Here is a 15,474-nt window from a genome sequence, read left to right on the forward strand (position 1 = left end):
TGGTGGGAATGTAAATTAGTTCAGCCATTGTGGAAAGCAGTATGGAGGTTCCTCAGAAATCTAAAAATAGAAATACCAATTGACCCAGGAATTCCACTCCTAGGAATTTATCCTAATAATGCAGGAGCCCAGTTTGAAAAAAACATATGCACCCCTATGTTTATCACAGCACTATTTACAATAGCCAAGAAATGGAAGCAACCTAAGTGTCATCAGTAGATGAATGGATAAAGAAGATGTGGTACATATACACAATGGAATATTATTCAGCTGTAAGAAGAAAACAAATCCTACCATTTGCAACAGCATGGATGGAGCTAGAGCATATTATGCTCAGTGAAATAAGCCAGGCGGAGAAAGACAAGTACCAAATGATTTCACTCATCTGTGGAGCATAAGAACAAAGGGAAACTGAAGGGACAAAACAGTAGCAGACCCACAGAACCCACGAATGGACTAACAGTTACCAAAGGGAAAGGGATGGGGAAGGATGGGTGGGAAGGGAGGGATAAGGGGAATAAGAGGCATTACGATTAGCACGCATAATGTAGGGGGAGGTGCACCCAGGGAAGGCCGTATAGCACAGAGAAGACAAGTAGTGACTCTATGGCATCTTACTATGCTGATGGACAGTGACTGTAATGGGGTATGTGTTGGGGACTTGACAAAGGGGGCAATCTGGTAACCACAATGTTGATCATGTAAATGTGTATTAATGATACCAAAAAAAAAGTGATCTGAGAATGTCAGATGCTGCACACATCTACTACAATCCCTGAGGCAGACAAGAACCTAGTTCACTTACAAGTAGCTACAGAAACCATCCCCATAGAACCTATTTTGTTATTAATGACCTTTACCAAGTCCTTTATCTGTCATTTAAGTCTGTTTCTTCTTATTATGTGGCTAGAGAACACAGGGACCTTGTCACCCTTTTCTGAAACATTCCTTACTCCAAGACTGCAAAATCACTCTTTCAACCTCTTAATTGGAAGCAGAATTCCAGCTTCATTAACTTCATTTCTAAACTTTTAATCAATTCATATCATTTCTCTGAGCTTTTTTTTTGTATGTAGTTTTTCAGACCCACTTTAAGTCAGAAAATGTAGAACTGTGCATATTACTCCAAAGGCACTCACCCAGTGCAAATCAATGATAAATGTTAAAGCTCAAAATAAAAGGAGACTAATTTATATTTTCCATTCTATTATTACATATGCCAGTGAGAATATGTCCAGTAGAAGTGAGGATTTGATAGTCCAAGAGTGTGTGTACTAAGGGAGGTGACTTGACTGCCAGGAGAGAATGCAGCATTTAGAGTAAAGTAAAAACATGGCTGTCCTTGGATGCTACCCTATTTGTTTCATATTTAGAAAGGAAAAAAAACAAATTTTATGACAAGCAGAAAGTGAGACTCTGTTTCACTGGGATAGTTACAAATAACCCCTTATGCCTGGAGAATGTACTGAACCTGGTCCTGATAATATTGATTCATGATCCTTTCCATTAAAAAAATCCTTTCAGAGAGTTAGGTGAGGACAGTAAAATGCAGAGATTTCTGAGGAGAAGAGTTAGAGCTGGATCAAAATCTCACTTCCTCAATAAACTATAAAGATGTTCTTCCAGGCAGAAAGGAGACAATTGCAGGTTTTATTACTGTCTGAATGAAAGGGCTTTAATTGCTTAGATATACTGCTATGCTTCTTTGCCTCATTAAGGATATTAACAGTCTGATCCTGCAGTGGGAGAAAACAGAAAAAAAAACTAAACGGGGTAAAACCATGAGTTAAATAATTAACCTACAGCAATGTATATCCAAGGCAGGTTACTCTGATCTTTTCCCTCATTTTTTTCTTTGTATGTGTGATTTGATTTTTTTTAAAAAAAGCTTTATTGCCTTATAAAAGCATTGCTGACCATCTAACACCAGTAAACTGTAGTAATTGATAATAAAGGTAGCAGCCACCATTTATTCAGTTCTTACTATGTGCCAAATACTTAATATGCCTTACATAATTAATTACCCAATGTAACTCCATCATTCAAATATACTAGGTACTTACTTTGGGTTAAAGATACAAATCCTATCACGTAGGTATTCTTCTTTCTATTTTATGGATGAGGAAATAGAAAAGTGTAGAAAAGTTGAGATTTTCTGGCATCCTACAGCTCATTAGTGGCAAAACTTAAATTCGAACTGAACCCTCAAACGCTGATGTTCTTCCCAGTGTATCTCCATTTCTTTGCATGACTTGTCAGATTTCTCTTGTTCCTTAAAAAAAATGTAAGAGAACCACAGTTCTTCAGCCATAATACTATCTCCTAGACAGATAGGGGCACTAAATTGCAATGACATAATTAAATATTTCTGGATTTATTTATTTTTGCTTATCAGAGACACCCAGAAAGGGTCATTAAAAAAATTAAAAGCCAGAGAGAAGCTAGAGCTGAGGCTTTTGGGATTTTAATGACCAGTCTCTTATGGGCACAATGTCATCATTGTGAGAAGTCATGGCCTCTAAGAAGTTACCACAATCATTATAGTATTGTTGCAGTTATTGGTTTTAAAATAAAATGCAAAGCTCCAGCTCTTAAAATATGATTAATGTATTTCATTTTATTAGCACTTTATACTATGTTCTTATGTTTCTGTATCTCTCTGCTTTTTCTCTCTTTCCTTGGGCTTTTATGTGAGCCACAAAATTACAGGTCTGTGTTTTATTGTACTTTATGGTCGGGTAAGTTAGGTCAGGGTGATAATCCAAGGGAATATTAATAATCCTTTTTTTAACAAGCTTAAATTTATACCATTGTCAGAAGTTAATTGCTCTCTTATACTCCTGGTGCTCAGGATTACTGAGTATTGAGGGATAGTGGAAGGGAACAAAAGTTTTCCATTCTTACAAAAGCTACCTCTGAAGATTTGTGCAACTGACAAGGAGGAGATAATTACTCTAGAATAGTTGACTATCTATTGAACAAAAAATTGGAAGGTGTTTTATATAGGTACCAGGGAATACTCCTAAGATCTAAAAAGTCATATTGAACACAGACATAAAATGTTTATGAACCTATAAAGTATCTGAATCTGGATGTCTATGTGACCTGGAAAACAGTACTATTTTATCCTAAAACTGAACACCAGTAATCCTTTGTTAGGACAGCTGTAACTTCCTAAAAGAGTACATTTTTTCCTTTTTGAGAGGAGGAAGCAGCAAATTCTTTCATTTTGATTCTCTCCATCCTTTTCCGGAAACTGAAAGGGATCTGCCTGAACTTGAACTTACTTGGGACCAAGAATATGAGTTAGAGTCAGGAAGAGGGACAGGCACATAACAATAATCATTAGACAGTTTAACCCTCTGGAACCTCTAGGACAGTCATCCAGGCATTTGTTCCCACTGAAAGTGTAGTTTTCTAGTTGTTTGTCAGTATTTCCTCATTCTATCATTAGGTTGTAAGAGGACACAAGGCTTCAGTGATTTCATTTAATTTCCTCATTTGAAAAATGGGAATAATTAAATCTACTTCTAAGAATCCTTATGCCGTTTTTGAAGTAGTGTTTGTGAAAGTCTCTAGTATATCTTCCTTAATGAGAATGTGGCCCCTATTTGGAGTATATGTTAATGTGATTCCCTATACCCTGCAGCCCCAGATTGTATCAATATTTCTCTCCCCTCTAAACTTTAGTGGGACTGAAAAATCCTCATCTTAGAGCTCCGGACAGTAACTTCCAAATGATTGAAGTTCTGAAACCTATCGGCCATCCTGACCTAATCAGTGGCTGTAATACAGAAGATTGTTTTCCTTTCCTTCTCTTTCTTGTTTCCTTCCTTTTTACTGTTTTTCATGTGTCTTCTACATGTTATGTATATACATTTTTAAATTACTCAGTAATCAACGAACTCCCTCTTACGATGCATTGAGATGTATAGTAAGTACTACAGGTATTACCACAGCTCAAGGGGGGAGTGGTAGAACACCAAGTTTTTGGAAGTTATAGCCAGACCATGCTGACTTCTGTCTTCACTTTAGCATTTTCTGGCTACATGGAAAAATTACTTGAGTTCCCTAAGCCTTAACTTAGAATGTAGCATGTACAGTGAAGGATGTATGATGTAGAATACCCATTAATGTAGAATGCACGATGAAGATAGTAAGAGCTCAGTCTCCAGACCTAGACTTCTGGGTTCCAACTTGACTCTGCTAGTTACTTGCTGTGTGAACTCTGGTAAGTTATGTAACTTCTCTATGCCTCTATTTTTGTTATCTCTAAAATGGGTTACTATAAAAATTAAATGAGTTAAAACATGAATTGTGTTTAGAAAAATGTCTGGCACACTAAGTTCTCAATAAATGTTGCTGTTATTACCTATCTCATTTAGGTCACTTAGGACATACATGCCAATAATAGATATTTGATTTATGTTAGTTATTTTATGTGATGTGTTTTTGCCTTCAAATAACTGACATTATACTTAAATAACAAGTCAGTAAGGGATAAATATTAAATGCATGGTGCACACAATAAACACTTTGTGGGTTTAGTGGTGGGGCTATCATTTCTTGGAAATAATACCTAAATTAAAAGGATTGAAAATGCACATGTGGGTGAAAATGTGGAGATACTGGAACTTGTATGAATAAAGAACTGAGAAATCATTTTGGAAAAAATGCCTAACAAAAGTGTTCAGTATCTAATAAAGTTTAAACTTTCTATGCCTTATAATTCAATGAGTTCACTTTTAGCTATGTACCCATGACTAATGAGTGCATATTACACTAAAATACATGTACTGGAATGTTCATAACAACTTTCTTAATAACAGTTAAAAACTGAAAACAACTCCCTGAAAAATATCACAATGAGAATGGATAAGAAAAATTTGTGGAAGAGCCATACAGAAAATAGTACACTGTAATGAAAATGAACAAAGTAGTGATAAATTCAACAGTATGGATGACTTTTAGAAACATAATGTTGAGCAAAAGAAGTCAGATACAAAGAATACACACTACAAGATTCTTTTTATGTGATATTCCAAATAGGCAAAACTACTTGATGATGTAAGGATAGTGACTGTCTTTGGAGAGGGTCAGTAGTGGCTAGGAAAGTGCCTGAGAGGGGCTTCTGGGATATAGATGATGTTTCACCTACTTATCTGCGTCATTTTTAAAAATTATGTTACTTTGTAAAATTTGATAAAACACAGTTTATATGAGTATTCTTTTCTTCATATAGTTACTTCAATAAAAAAACACCTAGAACTAAAAATGAGATGAAATGGAAAAGTCATTAATTACAAAAGAATTTATCAAACAACAGGATTTTAGGAATGAAATGACCTAAGAAATTGGTTTTCAAAGTCTGATATGGAATCCAGAATCTGTATCTTTAACTAACTGGCTTCTGCTGTATCTCAAATAGTAACATATTTGACAAGTGCTCGGGCTTTGTAAATGTAAGGTTTTTTTTCTACAACAAAATTAGATAATCTTTTAATATTTAAGTGCAAAAATCAATTGATCTTCTGGTGATATTAAAACTTCTTAAGGCCTGCCCCTTTGGGGGTGGGGAAGAACAATAACCTTTGAAAAGAACTCAATAGCCATCTAAATTGACATTAAAGCTACTGAAAATATTTTAAGCTTAGCAGTGAACACATAAGGCCTATACTATCTTTAAAGAGAATGTTGGTCATCAAGTAGAGTCATTTAGAAGGTTCAAGAGTTTATCAGGGATTTATTACTTATTTAAAAGATTCAGGAGATACATTGGGATTGTTACCTAAGCTCTTATTTCCTAAATGAAGATATCTTTTCATAAATAGGACACTTCTGCAAATCACTACTTTCATTGTTGGTGTGCATAGCATGAGTACCCCAGAAACCAGCCTGAAACAGAGTTTAGCACGCAGGGTGGTGACTAAGGAGTGTCCTGTGGTAATCAACACCTGTGGAATTGAGGGGAAAAAGTGTGATTAGGTGGAGAAATAGGTTGAGCCATCATTCAGGCTCAGTGACAACCTCAGTTGATAACATGGAAGTTCGGGGGTCAGGATTGCCCTCAGAATTTTTTAAAGTTGAACCGGTGGCCTAAGCATTACAGTTCCTCATCAGTTAGTCTGGATGCAGGTTACTCAGAGGAGGGGCACGTCTTGGCCAATGAAGCTCGCTGCAGCTGAGGTAATTAATCCTTGACAGGGCTGACAGCTGAAGACTGACTACTGGCAGCACTCAGCTGCGATGGAAACAAGTTCTTCATTGAAGGAGGATTTGAGCAACACATCAGGATCCTCCAGAATCCACGTCTTGCCCGTTTGGACTGTCTTCAAAAAAATTCTGGAAGCTGCTCTCAGGATTCTGCCAGATATATCTTCATGGGGAAAACTTGTAAGAAGAAGGTTAGTGAGAAGCTGTAACTACTGCTCATGCAGCTGGTCTGGGGTGTGGTGGTGGTCATGGCGGTGGTGGTGGTGGTGGGGAGGGTACAATTGGTATTCATCATGTCTTTCTTCCACTCTCCATTCTATATTCCACTTACTCCCCACTAGCAGCTCTGCTGGAGTCTGAGGGTTCTGAGCCTGTATTCTTCTGTCACTGTACTCCTCTCTGGCTAGGTTTGTTAGTTTTTTCCATTTACTCTCACAAACACTTAAGCTCTTACTCCCTAAATGAATAAGATATATTTTCATCGATTGGGATACTTATAGAAATCATTACTTTCATTGGCATGTGTGCAGCTTAGGTACCCCAGAAACCAAACTCTGAAACAGTGTAGCATGCATGATAATTAGGCAAAGGAGCACCAGGTAACCAACTGAATCACTTGGACCAAAATATTCTTTCCGTCCTCACTGTGTAGCACAACCCCACCTCCTCCTGATCGTAATGGTCTATTACCCCTGCCAGTGCAATGCCTTCTTTTCTTGCCTGCTGATCCCAGATGGCAGTCACAGCTTACAACTGAGTTTTGCTGTATCCCCTGGCAAGTTTTTCCCCTTTAGGAAACAAGACTTCTAAACTTACAGATCCCAGAACTGAACATATAGAAAGTAAAAATCCCCAGTGGGTCACTGATTTCAGTAAGACTACTACTGTACTTCCAGCTCTTGATTCCTAGACTCATGTATTTTTCATACTGGGGGCACAGCTACATATAAATGTAGCCTGAATGACTGTGTTCCATCTTCATAAAGCATTGCTTCCAAGCTGGCACTTCAGTTCTGATGTTCTACTAGTTTCTGGGTGGTGCTGTATGTTATATGGCTAGCTCATCCCAGGGTCATGAGCTGGGCTTTGTACCTCCTTTGCTGTAAATTGGGTTCCCTGGTCAGTCATTATGTTTTGTGGGGTCTGGTACCCAATATTCCTTAAATCTTCAGATAGTGAGACTTACTGAGGCCCTTAGGGTAGAAAAGGCAAATCCATATCTGAAAGATATGTCTGTTCCTACCAAAATACATTACTTGTCTTTCCAAATTATATACTTTGAAAAGAAAAGAGAAATTGTTTTGGAATACACAGTATTGCAAAAGGAAGAGAATGGTGCGGGAGGGAGCTAGCTGTGTTTGAGCAGTGTAGATACTCTGAGCTACTGGAGGAAAAGAAAAGTGATTTGTAAAAGAGGTTGCATAAAGTAGGTAGAAACTTAAAGCTAACTTTCCTTACTTCACAATTTTATGTAGAGCTAACCATGTTTTTAATTATACATATGTATTTTATTTTTTAAGGCAGTTACATAACTAGATTTCTCCTGACCTAAATAGAGTTGCTTGGTTTCAATGATAAAAAAGGTCATTACATTTTGATGGTTAGCTCAAGCGTCATGCATTTAAATAGATCAATAACCCAGGAGAATTCAAGAGTTCAAGGGCTTGGGAATGAAGCTTTCCTCCGTTTGTTGTATTTCAAAATTATCCCAGTTTACTGATGGTACCAAAATATTATTTTCTTTCAGATATTTAGAGATTAAAAAGAATTACATTGATTGTTTCAATGATATACCCAGATCACGAATATTCATATTATGAAAAGGGTCTATAAGAAAAAGTTCTATACCCATCCCTAATCACTAATTTAGGGTAGATCTGGCACTTGCTATTAAATAGTGATTGCTTCATCTCTGAAGGATTTAGGATTAAGAATGTAGAATTCTTAGGATTTTAAATTGCTAGTATGTAAATTCCTTGTTCTTTACTTAGAAGGACTGAATGCCAAAATTTGCTCCTCTGGGACCATGTGAACTTCTCAAGATGAGATATTGATCGTTCAACATAATAACACTTAAATTTTTAGAGCTGTAGGGCTGCAAAGGACTTTTGCAAAAGAAAAAGCAAAATAAAACAACCCTGAGAAGTAGTACAATAAACAATAACCCACAAGATGATAGAGTTGCCAAATGGACCAGAAAAGGGGAGATTTCAAAATGGGGAGGAGGAGGGACCCAAGAAGATAGAAACAGAGATAAAGGTAGATCCAGTGGTCAGTACTTCAAAGGGAAAATAAAATACCTGACTTTGAAAATCTGTTTTATGACATATATGCTTGCAAACCCTTAACTTAAAATTTATTTCTTAAGTTTTATACATTTATATAAAATAGATTAATGGTATTTTAAGTCAATTACAACTTAGAATTAAGTCAATTCAGTGATTATTAAAACTTTTAGCAATTATAGAACTCTTTAATAATTATATAATCATTCGATGTATTTTCGATATAATTATGGCTATGAGTTTACTCTTTGATCTTCCAAAATGAAACTGATTTGCAAAGGAAATTCCATTCTAAGAAGAAAAATTCAATTCTGAGCTTCTGATCGATAAATTATCACAATCACAATTAGCACAATGGGCTCAAATATCTTTCATAAAATCTTTCAATAGATTTAAATTATTTTATCGCTCTAGAAAATATAAAGAGTCTGGAGTTAACACAAAAGGCAATAAATTAGCTGGAAATTTATATCCATTAAAGGCCCAATTTATTCCAGTTATGTATTTTCTTTTCACTCAACCCCAATATTAATTAATCTTATAATCTGAGAATACTTACTTCAATACCAAACCATTTAGGGAATCCAACCCTGTACGTTAGCCACTTCCACTTTAACTCTGTACTTCCTTTGCTTAGTAACGCATTTAAACACCAGAAATGGCCATCAACCACTAATTCTTTTTCTTAGTAGTAGGTTCACTAAATGAAACCAATATTAAGTGAAGAAATGCCTCAGCGTTTAATTACTAGAAATTGCTATCAATTACTAAACATTACTACAAATTACCTGATGAATGGACAAGTGCTGTTTCTGGTAATAAGAATTTCAATGAGTAATTTTACTCAATTTATTTCTTAGACTACCCTTTGGGCACAATTGACATTTCTTTGGGAAGCCTCAGCAGAAAGCTAAATGGCCAAATGAACTCAAGAGACTCAAATTTTGCCTATTATTTGGAGGCACATAACTGAGTAAAAGGGGTACATCTTGTAGAAGTGGTTTTTTGGCTCTTCTCTCCAAGAAAACTGTTGCATTAGTTTAAATATAGAATGATAGCTATCCCTTTTCTTACTGTCCCATGTGTTTAATAAGCATAGTGCATTATTTAATAAAGGCAGCCTGCTGTGGGTAGAAAGATCTGAAAATTAGGAGCCATGGTTCTAGTCACAATTCTTTAACTACAAAGTATTGAGCCTAGGGAAGTTCCCATCTCTAAACTCTAGTTTCTCTATCTGTCCAAGGAAGAGTATGTTACTAACTTCTTTAGTTATAAATTAAATTGACCCAATTCAATATGACTGAGCATGAAAAAGTTATTTGTTCAGGTAGCCAAACATCAAGAATGGCCGACATAAGTCAATGTCTCCAGAAAATACTCTGTATCTTTTTCCTTCTGTGTGTGTGTGTGTGTGTGTGTGTGTGGCCACTATCTCTTGATCTCTAGTGACTCTTTTTTAGTCTGTTAACATTGTTATCAGGGAGGAACTTACCATGTGATAGTCTTTGAAATATATAGGTGTTCTTACAACTAAGAATCCTAGTCTAAAATATTTCCCCCCAAATCCCTGGGATTTAGTTTCAATGATCTCCTTTGGGTCATGTATTCTTCCCCAAATAAATTATTATACCTAGAGAGATGGAGTATGCTGATGAGTTTGCACCAGACTCCATAGCATGCCTTTAATGATGGAGGGTTGGGTTTGTTACCTTCACCTGAAACATGTGGGTTGAGAGTAGAAAACCTTTAGGTCTCTTGGGAAAATGGAATTCTTGCTGTGAGATAAATGTAGAGTGAATGGTGGGCAGAAGAAATAATAAATGTACATTGCAAGAGAGCTCATTGATTTTTATTATTTTCTTCTCTCATTTATTCTCTTAAAGAATTATAACACAAACTGGTCAAGGCTGACATGGTCCCTGTCTTCATCCAGCGTACAGTAAATGGACGAGAGATACATTAAAATGAAAAATTGTAAAGCTATATAATCATACTGACTCTTTCCATATCTGTCCTCCTATGACACTTAACATGGTGCTGTTTTCATCATTTAACAAAATCATGCCTCACTTGCCTATGACACTATTTCTCATTTCTCCTATGTCATTGGCTTGTGGGCTACACTAATTTGTACTGCTGCTTTCAGACTCTGGGCGGAGTCCTCTGCTCTATTGTACAAGGTCCAGGAATAGTCGGAGAAAATGTTTTCAATTCCTAGAGCTTTTGACCTGGTCACATTTGGAACAAAATGGGAGGCAAATAATTGTTAGTATCTTAATAACCAATTAAATTCTTTCTTTTTCTCAGAAATTGACATTGTTTGTTTAAGTTATTTTTTGAAACTAATAACAGAGCTTGTTGACTTTTTTGGGGGGGAAAGAGGGAACTACACAGATTATCTTTTTTGTTTTCCTAGGAAACAAGACTACTTTGTAAACATTACCAGAATTGACCAAATATCCTTTATCCTAACTAATATGAGTCCCTGATGTTTTTTTCCTGCTCTGTCAACTACAGTTTCAGTCTCACTTCATTCCTCCTAACTTCTCAATAAAAATTACTAAAATACCCAATCATAAAGTAGCCAACCAAAATCATGACAGTAGCATAAAAGCAAGGCAAAACACCATTTGATACAGGCTCTAAGGGACTATGATCAAGCAATAGTAATATTATTACTGTTGTTGTTGGTTTAATTTGGGGGATTCCAAAGAACTTGGAGTCTTTTTTAACACTAGCTTTGGCGTTTTACCCAGGGTCTTTGCTACATGGAAGTCTTGCTGTTTATTTTTGTAATTTTATAGTATTTGTAATTTTGTAGACTTTCATGATGGGAAATGTGTATTTGCTGAGTAATTTTGCTCCTAACTTTTTCTAACAAGCATGACTGGATTATAATCTCTTCTTTTTCATCAATACAAATCTCCAAGAAGATTATCTGAATTTCTAAAGTGGACTGGAAAAATTTTATAAAGCAGCATCATCTTCCTAGCCAGAGTAAAATCATGGGGACAAACAATAACTCTGATTACACACTAGATTTGGGTATCAATATTTCCAACTTCTGAGGAGACTGTGGGATATTAGTGAGTGATGGAACGAAATTATAGCTTGGCTGATACAGAACAACCTTTTAGTTGGTACTTGGCATGTAAGAATTGGCAGATGTATTTGGAACTGAAAGTTAATAGAAATAATAAAAACTACCCAAACTTTATGGAAATTCTTCAAAGAAGGGATGTTTAAGCCAGGACTGGCATGGATTCTTCCTGTATTAAGAGAATTCATAGTTGGCATACATACCTTTTTTCAGGATTTGCAATATGCACACCCTCTGGTCGGACAAACTTCAAAAGGCATTCTTCTTTTGGTTAGGCACAATCATTTCAAAAATGTCAGCCCCACTCACTGCTGTCAGGTAAGTGAATAAAATCTTGGCGTATGGGCTTTGAATCTTGGTTCCAATATTTAGTTATTAGCTTAGTGATCTTGGGTTAATTATTGTTAAAAGCCATTCTGTTTTCTAATCTGTAAAATGGTCATAACTATACTTATTTCATAAATTGTGTACATTGAGAAGATAACATAGGTAAAATGTCTATGGCCTGCCATAATCCAGACCAAGCACTTAATTAATATTAGCTCTAGTTTATGGTGTTATTAGTATTAAAAATAGTAGTAAGAGTAATAGTATTATTATTGCTTTATCTTAATCTCTTAGGTCCCATATCAAATTGCTGTAATCTTATTGTCAAGTTTATGATTGGGTATCTTAGTATCTTAGTTTTTATTGAGAAGTTGGAATGAAATGAGGCTAAAGTCATAATTGATAAAGTAAAAAAAAAACTCATCAGGGACTCATATTAGTTAGGATAATGGATATTTGGTCATTTCTGGTAATATTTACAAAGTGGTCTTGTTTATGGCTTAATCCACCATAGTCAGAGTGGCCTTTTGCTGTGCTGGTGTTCTGTGAAAGTATTTGTGTAGCAGAAGGGCGCTGCAGCCCTGCTGTGGGTTCCGGGCCAAACCCTGGCAACACAGAAGCTTTCTGACAGGCGTGACTGCCTTTGACAGAGAGGGTGCTTATTTTTTTACTGTGCTGAGCATCTTATTTTTGTAAGTCCATGTCTGAGTGATTGTGAAGGGCTTAAAAACTATATTTTATGAACAATACATTAAAGAACTGGGATTTATTAATGCTAAAAATTGGGGATTTTAGCCACAGAGAAGTGAGATGGTTGAGTTGATCAACAACTTCTTAAAACATGTGAAGGTCTCAGTCACGTTATGAGGTATGTCCAGGGTCACAACTAAGATACACAGCAGTTTCACAAATTAAGAAAGCCCTTATTTATTTTTTAAACCATTAAAAATTGTCCACCTCTCTCAACTTTCAATCTTCTCAGTCCTCCATCTGCCTTTCTCTAAGTAGATAGAGATGATGAATTATATTTCAGGGATTTTAAATTCTGGAATAACAAATGTATTGACATTCCTCTGCCAATGGTACTGCAAATTCATGCTTGTCCAAGTTCTACTTATTTACCGATGAGCAAGCAGGAAACAGTCCAAGGAATTAAAACTGCCTTAACCATTTGATAAAACTATCAACAATCTTTCCAGGAACTTTGTTGTTAGCTTCACTGGGGAGAGTAGTATATTTCTGCCCTGTCCTTTGAGTGTCTGGGAATAAGGGAGCTTGTAAATCATTTCTTTATCAGCCATTGTAAGACTTCTAGTATTGCAGCAAATAGGAATGAGGATCTTGAGGGGAAAATTTCAAAGTCATCTTCTCAACAGCTAGTTCTAAATAACTTTGGGATTTAAATCTCTCTCTTACACTCTGTCTTAAATTAAACATGGGCTCAAGTATTTGGAGAATGCTGCTGAGATCTGCCATCAAAAGTCTATCTGCAAGGCTGGACAGGGAGTAGTCAGTGGGGAAGTGGGAGCATCTCTGGCAGAGCTAGTTAATAAGGGCTTAATGAATCTGACCTTTTTAATATTCCACTATTTATTTTGGCCACCATAGCAATTTCCATTTACATTTAACTGCTTTCCTTCCTGTTCTATCATATTTGTGTCTCTTCCTCTTCTGTTTGAGGGGCCACTGAGATAAGAATTGACATTGAAGAGGACATTGTGTTCTATTTTATAAATGACATCCATAATGATTCTTTGAGTCTTTTTCATCATCAACCCCATCCCTGAGAAGGGATTGAGTGTGACCAGTTACATGTACAAGTGACACTCATAAAGCCATTTGAAAGGAGTACCTTTACAATTGATGCCAGTCTTGTCATTATACCTTGCACAATGTTTGGCAAATAGTGGGTGCTTTATAAGTGTTAGTGAAATATATTTTGGGAATATCTGCATAAGCAATATTTTTACTCTTCCGTTTTTATTTACAGTTTTATTTGTAAGTTTGTAATACTGTTTTGAATAGTTTTTCCATAAACTTCTCCAATTTTTATTTTTTCCTAATCTAAAATTTAAAAATACTGCATTAATAATGATGCCATGACTACACTTCTATTAATACAGCCCAAATGTCTCATGCTATCTGGAGAAGTGAAATGTTTGCTGGTCTGTAAAGCAGCAGACTGGGAGTCATTACTGGGGAACATCAGGAAAACTAGAATCAAACTGCTTAATTTTCACCAGCCATAAAATTAAATGACAATATTTTCTGTATTCCTCAGGGCTGATAAGAAGGGCAACTAACCAAATAATAAAGCACTTGGCACTTGCTATTTAAATGTGAAATTCCCAAATTCAGGCTCATCAAGATTATCCAAGCAGGCAGCTGTGGAATAATTATTCAGAGTGAGGACTTGGCGGCTAGACCACCAGGGTTCAGGTGGCTTGTGACTCCAAACTTCTCCCTGTTCTTCTACTTCTGCAGGTGTAAAATATGGAGTTTTACCAATTTCACAGAGTGTGGGGATTAAATGGTATCATATTGTAAAGTATTTAGAACAATGCTTGGTAAATGGTAGATATTCAGTTAATGTTATAAAGTGATGATACATAAGAAAATGGACAAAATACTTTTAACCATATACTAAAATGAACCCTCTTTAGAATGGCTGCAGGGATGTGGCACCTGAACAATAATAGCAGTAGGACCGAACTAGTAGTAATTCATTTCTCAGAAGACTCCTAGAAACATCACACATCATGCTCAAAATGATCATATCCATTAGAGAAGTTGTGACTACCATAATTAGATCTGGAGTGTCTAGTCTTGTATGAGACCAAAAAAAAAAAGATTTGGCTTATCCAGAAAACGTTGCTCAGCATGGAAACTATGAAGGAAAAACAAGCAAGAGAGACTAATGGTGGTAAATGGAAGCAAGTACATTGTGACTTTGACACGAAAGAGCATAAACAGTGACCAAAGACGGTATCAAGTAGAGACAAGTTATTCTGGGCTCTAGGAAGAAGTGAACTCTGACTAATGTGGAGACAGATTAATTAGCATTGAAATAAATGTGCCTTAGGACAAAACTTAAAGGGATCAAATTCAAGCTCCTAAGGAAATTACACCTTTAACCACTGAAGCTGAGATTTTTCCTGTTTTTCTCCTTCAGCCTGACAACAGGAAGCAAGATTTAGAAGGACATCTTTGTCTCACCAAGTCGATTAAATCGAACCTAAATAAGGGAAAAGAGGCAAGAAGTTCAATACTAAACCCAAACAACTGTAGAGAATAGCAGAGAAGGAAATGGAGAAAGAGAAAAAGAGATGTGGTATTGTGGAAATAGAAAGGCAGGACAAGAGAAGAGGAAGAAGGGAAGGTGGATGCAAGAATGAAGGGGATGAAACAGGAGATTTAAAAAGAAGATTCTCTTAGCATGGAGTCTGACGATGAAGGGGGGAATGACAGAACTTGAAATGTTCCACCTGTGCAATTATACCCAAATGATCTGTCAGATTTAAAGCTAAGGAAAGTGTTTTGTGAGGAATT

Source organism: Manis pentadactyla, chromosome 3 (genome assembly GCF_030020395.1).
Source record: "Manis pentadactyla isolate mManPen7 chromosome 3, mManPen7.hap1, whole genome shotgun sequence".
NCBI classification, from domain to species: domain Eukaryota; kingdom Metazoa; phylum Chordata; class Mammalia; order Pholidota; family Manidae; genus Manis; species Manis pentadactyla.